Source organism: Silene latifolia, chromosome Y (genome assembly GCF_048544455.1).
Source record: "Silene latifolia isolate original U9 population chromosome Y, ASM4854445v1, whole genome shotgun sequence".
Lineage (NCBI taxonomy): Eukaryota > Viridiplantae > Streptophyta > Magnoliopsida > Caryophyllales > Caryophyllaceae > Silene > Silene latifolia.
The window spans coordinates 241,901,569-241,908,516 of record NC_133538.1 but is presented as its reverse complement, the minus strand read 5'-3'; the positions used below and the strand labels follow the sequence as shown (position 1 = coordinate 241,908,516).

Sequence of the window (6,948 nt, the reverse complement as noted above, 5' to 3'; positions counted from 1 at the left end):
TATCGCATATACACTTGTGAGGACAAGTGGGAGTTTGTTGGAGCTAGTGTCCTCCACAAATTAGTGTGATAACATTTGTAAATCTCTTACAGGTTCACAAGGGTATACTTCGTATATTTAATCAGTTGATTAACGTTTACCTAATAACGGTTGGCTTGCTAGAAAGTTTGAAGTTATTATCATACGATGATAGGTGATCAACTGGTCCCTAAAGGTCACACCTATAGGATGTGTTTGAGAAATGTGGTTATAGAAATATAATCACATTGATGCCCAAAATGACTAAAAAGTTAGTCAATGTGTTGATGAGATAATTATTTAATAAAATTAAATAATATTAAGTTGAGACAATTAATCACAATTCGTAAATTAAATATAATAAGTTATATTTAGTTAAATATATTTAATGTTAGCTTGGACGAATTAATTTGTTAATTCGTAATTAAATATAATCAGTTATGTTTAATATCAACAAGATGAATGTGTCATAGTGGTAATAGTGAGGGTACACAAACCAAGAGGTCATGGGTTCGATCCTCACTAGATGACAATTCAACATATTTTATATATTTTTGGAAAGACCAAAAATAAGAAGAATAATCTCCTTATTTCGGTCAGTTAGGCCGAAAATTAGGAGAGATTTATTCTTTCCTAATTGACTCCTAATTTCGGCTACTATAAGAAAGAAAGGGTGAGAATTCTTCTACCCTAATTCTTTTCTTGGACCTTGCCTCTTCTCTCATCAGAAAAACACAAAAACAACTAAATTTTACAGAAAATTTTAGATCGATTTCTAGCATAATCAAAGGGCATATCTCATATCGTTTTGGGTGCAACTAATAGGCGAATATCAATTTTGATATTGTTCTTAGGCCATATTTGCTAGGACCGAAGGTTAATTATGAATCCCTATACTTTGTTTATGTATTTTGTTTATGACCTTTAATCATCATTGTTAAATCGTTATAATCCTTCTAAATTAAGGGAAGTATACAGATTATTTCCCACAGATGCATGATTTCTAAACTAAATGCAAAATCTACTAAGCTACACTACATGATGCATGGGTTTTTGTTATGGCGGAGAGCGTAATTTAGATTACCTCCCGATGCGTATACATGGACTTCCCCAAACCAAAATAGACATTATTTCTAACGTCTTGAATTTTGAGGTAGTTCATGCACACGGAATGCAATGCATGAAACTACAAATTGTCATTTTGGATTTTACATGTGGGAACAATAAAAAGAACACCTTAATGGAGCCAAGGTGTTAGTCCTCCATGTTGCTAGGACTCCTCATACAAATGATCAAAATACAATAAAGAAAATAAAAGAAGTAGACAAACCATAAGAGGGGTGAAAGAATGTAGGAGCTTCCAAGGTTTGCTAATCCTCCATCATATCATCATTTTCCTCCATAGAAGTGGAATCATCTCCACTCCCACTTTCACTTCCTTGCTCTTCCTCACTTCCTTCTTCTTCCTCATCTTGAGCTTCTTCTTCTTGAACATTCTCTTGAACCTCTTCTTCTTCACCTTCTTCATCAACACCCTCATCAACATTCTCCTCTCCACCCGGTCTTCCACCACTAGAGGTGCTAGGAAAGAAAACTTCCCTATCCGCTCAACTAGGCAAAGGACATGATGGATGAAGAAGTTCTTACCTAGCCAGATGTAGGAGGGGCGGATATCGGGCCTTGTAAGCATCCACTCTATCATTGTAAGCTTGCTTGTGCATTTCCCTCATGAGTAGAGTCATGTAATCATTTCCTACCTCGACATCCTTGGGTTTGAACTCGTGATACTCAAATGGGTAGGGTGGTGTGACAATGGAGGAGGAGGAGGGCTCATCAATCTCGCCTCTTTGTTGTCGAATAATATACTCGGTCTCCTCGGAGAGTGGAAGAAGGTAGTTTGGTTGGTGAACACTCAATCGGCAAATCTTTGAAGGCAAAGTGAAGGATCTAGCTTCATTGGTTAACCACCCATATTTGGTGTCAAGAGGAGCATGCTTGACCCACTTAAACTTGTGAATCATGGTGTCCATATCAATGAGGTGACCTCCTTTGACCGCCACATAAGTTTTGTCTTTATTGAAATTTGGGTTGAAGTGCTTGGCCAAATAGGTAACTAGTCCTACATTCACAATAAAGCGGTGCCCTCTTTACCACAATCGAAATTAAGCCATCGTTCAACCAAAAGTCTTAGAGCATTATATGGCTTAGTATATTCCCTTCCTATGTTCAAGGCCGACTCAAGAAGAACAAAATCGAGCTTGGTAAGATGATTAGTGCCATTTCTTGCTATCAAAGTATTCCCAATGACCTTATGCCACACTCTAATGCCCGGATGGTGGACTAATAGAGCACGACAATCATGAAAGCGCACAAATTTCTTTCCGGAAATTGCCTCCCAAAGAGGAGTGAGGTCATACTTGTCGGGGATCTTTTCATAGTACGGGGTATCACTAAGGCCTAAAATCTTACTCAATTCACCAAAAGTGATTCGTCTATTGACATTTGCAAGACGAAACTCGATGTGGGTTCTAGTTTCCACCCTTGTAACTTTCAAGGAACTCAAAAATTCCAATGTGAGGGAGGGGTATGTCAATTCTTTCATGGTAAACAATTTACCCAATCCCATAGCCTCAAAGAAGGTTTTGGTTTGTTCAAGAACACCCAACTTTGTCAAAGCATCTTCACAAATAAATTTTGTAGGCATAATGGTCTTCTTAGCAAAGAGAACAAATTTATCCCTATGAGAGTCGGAAGTGAAAATTACCTCTGAATAATTAGATAATTGCTCAATGACCGGAATTGTTGATGTTGTAGCTTCCATAGGGGGACCTTGTTGAACCTCCAACCTTGCCTCATGGACTACCAATGCCTTTGACAATTGTTTTGCTTGAAGAGTTTGTTGCCTTTTTGAAAGTGTCTTCTTTGGGGGTGCCTTGTTACCTCCTTTAGTTCTTGCCATTGTTGATTACACCAAAGAGAGAATGAAATATTCAATTTTTAGTTATGCCCAAATCGATTTAAGATGAAAGAATTTTGCTTTGTATTTTAAAAATCGACTCAAAGGTTGAAGATTTTGATGTTTGAATAAATTGTTGTTGTAAAAGGAGTGATTAATTTTTGTTGTGGGGAAGTTTGGATTTGATTTTGTTGAATTTGGTTGAGGAAATCTTGTTTTGTTGATGTAGAGGATGAGGGTTTTTGGGGTTTTTGGGTTTTGGGTAGTGTTTGAATGAAGAAGAAATGAAAATGAATGAGGGAATAAGGGTTTAAAAGACCCGTTAATTTTTGAAATAGCAGCAGGGACGAGCGGATTCAGGACTGGGACGATCAGATTCTTGACGTTTTGCTTCAGGAAAAGACGCTACAGGACGAGTGTCTTTGTGCAAAGACGAGCAGATTTTTCAATGTGAGACGAGCGGATTCTTTGAAAGACGCTCGGATTCTGTTACAGGGTGATTCTTTAAATTTCAACAGCAGAAAGACGAGCGTCTTTGCTGTAAGACGAGCGTCTTGTATCAGACGAGCGGATTCTTCAATGGGACGCTCGGATTCTGTGACAGACCATTTTTTTTAATTCCACAGCTCAACCAGACGAGCGTCTGGTGTCATAGGATGCTCGGATTCTTCCTTGTCTACACGGATTCAGGTCCATCTGTGGGTACTGCATAACCCGTAGCATTTTCATTCTTCAATTCTCGTGTTCTTCATTGTAGGGGCACTAAAAAGGCATGAATAGCCTAGGCAATTGCGATCCCCACACTAAGTCAAAGCACTACACATTAATGAAATCATAAGTCCCTCCCTCACTTCTCTCAAAGATGATAAATATCTTGATCAAGGCACAAAAATATAAATCCAAAAATGACAAAATGCAATATAAAAATTGAAATGCAAGTTAAGGAGTTAGAATATTTACAAATGGTGGTTTAGGGAGGACTCCACCAAACTCTCATCCAATGTGAGATGTCAAGGGGGCATGTTCAAGGTGTTGTTGATGTTACTCAACACCTTGAAGAAGTAGTCGAAAGCTTGTTCATTGTCATGATAGAGGTCCTCAATAGACCTTTGCACTTGTTGTTCTCCATGATGGTCTTGGTTCATAGCATTACCAATGTAGGGATTGAATATCCCTTCGAACTCATCATCCCAAAGACCGTAAACTTCGTCTAGTTGATCATTAAAAATCTCTTGAGTTGATAGAGACAACTCTCCTTCTTTCTTATTTTGGCCAATGAGGCCATCCTATTCACTTGTCATGGGTGAGCTTTTCAAGCTCTCTTTGTTATTATTCTCTTGCTCTTTGAATGGAGCATCATCAACTTTCTTTTTCCATTGGAATTCCGACTTCTTCCTATCATCCTTCCGGCTATAGTGATCAACCATGAAGCATGGTTCATGCAAACGGGGAGCTCTCATGGTCTTGTCAAGATTGAAAGTTATGCTCTCGTCTCCCACTTCTAGCACATCTATCACCGCACCCGCGGTGTGCAAGAAAGGTCTACCTAGAATGATCGGAATATTGGAGTCTTCTTCCATGTCAACAATGACAAAGTCCACCGGGATGAAAAATTTCCCAACTCTCACGGGAACATCTTCCCATATCCCTAAAGGTGTCTGCGTCGATCTATCGGCCATTTGGACTGTGATGTTGGTACATTTAAGCTCTCCCATCCCTAACCTTTTACTAACCGAATACAACATAACACTCACGCTTGCTCCTAGATCACACAAAGCCTTGTTGATCGTGGTGTCGCCAGTGGTACACGGTATTGAGAAGTTTCCCGGATCTTTAAGTTTCGGAGGTGAACCCCCTTGAAGGATTGCACTACTCACCTTAGTGAAGGCGATAGTTTCAAGCTTCCGGATCGACTTCTTTTTCGTAAGGATGTCCTTCATGTACTTTGCATAGGCCGGCACGTGATTGATTAATTCCGTAAAAGGAATCGAGACTTCCAAATTCTTCACAATTTCCATAAATTTTCCAAGTTGGTCATCGAACTTAGGTTTAGCTTGACGACTTGGGAATGGAAGTCTAATCACAATGGTATCCTTTTCCTTGGCCTTCTCTTCACTTTTCTTTGAAACTTCTTCTTTTGTTGGTTCTCTTTCCTTGGAGTTTTGCACAACTTCTTCTTTGTCACTAGCTTCCACAACTTCATCCTCAACTTGATTTTTTGGTCCTTCATACCTCGTACCACTCCTCAAGTGAATGGCACTAACCGTTTCATGTCTTGGGGGATTACTTTGAGGTGGTAATTTCCCCTTTTGTCTTTGAGAACTTGAAGATGCTAGTTGGGTCAATTGAGTTTCCAACATTTTTGTGTGGGCTAGGATGTTGTTGATGGTGATGTTTTTGCTTGACTATCCTTTGCATTTGAGTGAAAAACTCTTGTTGATTCTTTTGCATTTGGAGGACCGCTTTTTGAACATCAAAACCTTGGTCATTTTGTTGATTGTATGGAGTTTGATTTTGGTAACCTTGGTTTTGGTTGAAAAAGGGTCTTTGATTTTGGTTTCTCATGGGAGGTGGGGTGTATGTTTGTTGAGGGTTTTGAACATTTTGGCTTTTGTATGAGAGATTTGGGTGGAATTTGGTGTTTTCATTGTAATAATTGGAATAAGGGGTACCACTCTTGTATGCTTGAAAAGCATTCACTTGTTCATTTGTTCCCCTACATTCACTTTGGTCATGTCCCAAAGTTCCACAATTCTCGCATATCCCACTTGGGATTGATGAAGATGCTACCATGGCATTAACATGATGCTTTGGCGAATTTGAGGCTTCTTCAAGTTTAGCCATGGCCTTCTCAAACTTCAAGTTAATGGTATCAATATGAGCACTAAGTTGAGCACCCAATTGAGTAATAGAGTCTACTTCATGCTTTCCTCCTCTAGTAGCCTTGCGAGGTCAACTATATTGTGAGTTATGGACCGTCATTTCCTCAATCTTGTTCCAAGTTTGATTATCGTCAACTTCGGTGAACATACCATTTGATCCCATGTTGAGAATGTTTCTTGAGTCTTCATAAAGACCATTCCAAAATTGTTGTACCAAGAACCATTCGCTAAGTCCATGATGAGGAAATGAGCGACAAATTCCTTTGAATCGCTCCCAAGCTTCATACAAAGATTCTCCATCCCTTTGCTTAAAACTCGTAATTTGAGCTCTTAGCATGTTAGTCTTTTCCGGAGGGTAGAATTTTTTGTAGAAAGCTAGAGCCAACTTTTTCCAAGAGTCAATTCCAAGAGTAGCCTTATCAAGGCTCTTCAACCATTGTTTTGCGGTGCCAATTAGAGAAAAAGAAAATAAGACCCATCGAATTTGGTCTTGAGTCACACCGGTTTGTGAGATCGCATCACAATAGTCACAAAAAGTCTCCATGTGAGAGTGAGGGTCTTCACTAGGCATCCCCCCCAAATTGGCTTCTTTCGACTAATTGGATAAATGCGGATTTTGCAATGAAATTTCCGGTTAAGTGTTGTGGTGTGGGAGTACCATTGGGTGGGTTCTCCTCGGTTGGTACGGAATGTGATGAAAATTTAGGCATTGTGGGTTGATTTTGTGTTGGATTTTGTGTTGGGTTCTCCTCACCTTCTTTTGCAAAAGGGTTGATGAACTCAATAGTGTTTGGTTGAATATCTATAACCTCACCAATACCTCTCAAAGTACCTCTAGCAAGTCTTCTATTGTTTGTCAAAGTCCTTTCAATTTCGTGATCAATGGGTAACAAGTTACCTTGTGATCTTCTAGACATGCAAAATATCAAACAACTTGAAAATAATTAGAACAAACCTTGAGGAGTCTTACTTCCCCAAGGCAAAAAAAGACACAACTAATAACAATCTAAGAAAATCAAATCAAGTTAACACCGTCCCCGGCAACGGCGCCATTTTTGGTCGGACTCACTCACTTGGAGATTTAGTTTTCGG

The 6,948-nt window shown here is 39.2% G+C and overlaps 1 non-coding gene across 1 annotated transcript; it reads left to right on the top strand.

Annotated features, from left to right (window-relative positions):
* The first annotated feature begins 6,086 nt into the window (after positions 1 to 6,086).
* LOC141634610 (small nucleolar RNA R71) lies at positions 6,087 to 6,193 on the top strand. Its single transcript, XR_012539337.1, has one exon. It is a non-coding gene; the product is annotated as a small nucleolar RNA R71 (small nucleolar RNA).
* Positions 6,194 to 6,948: the final 755 nt, after the last annotated feature.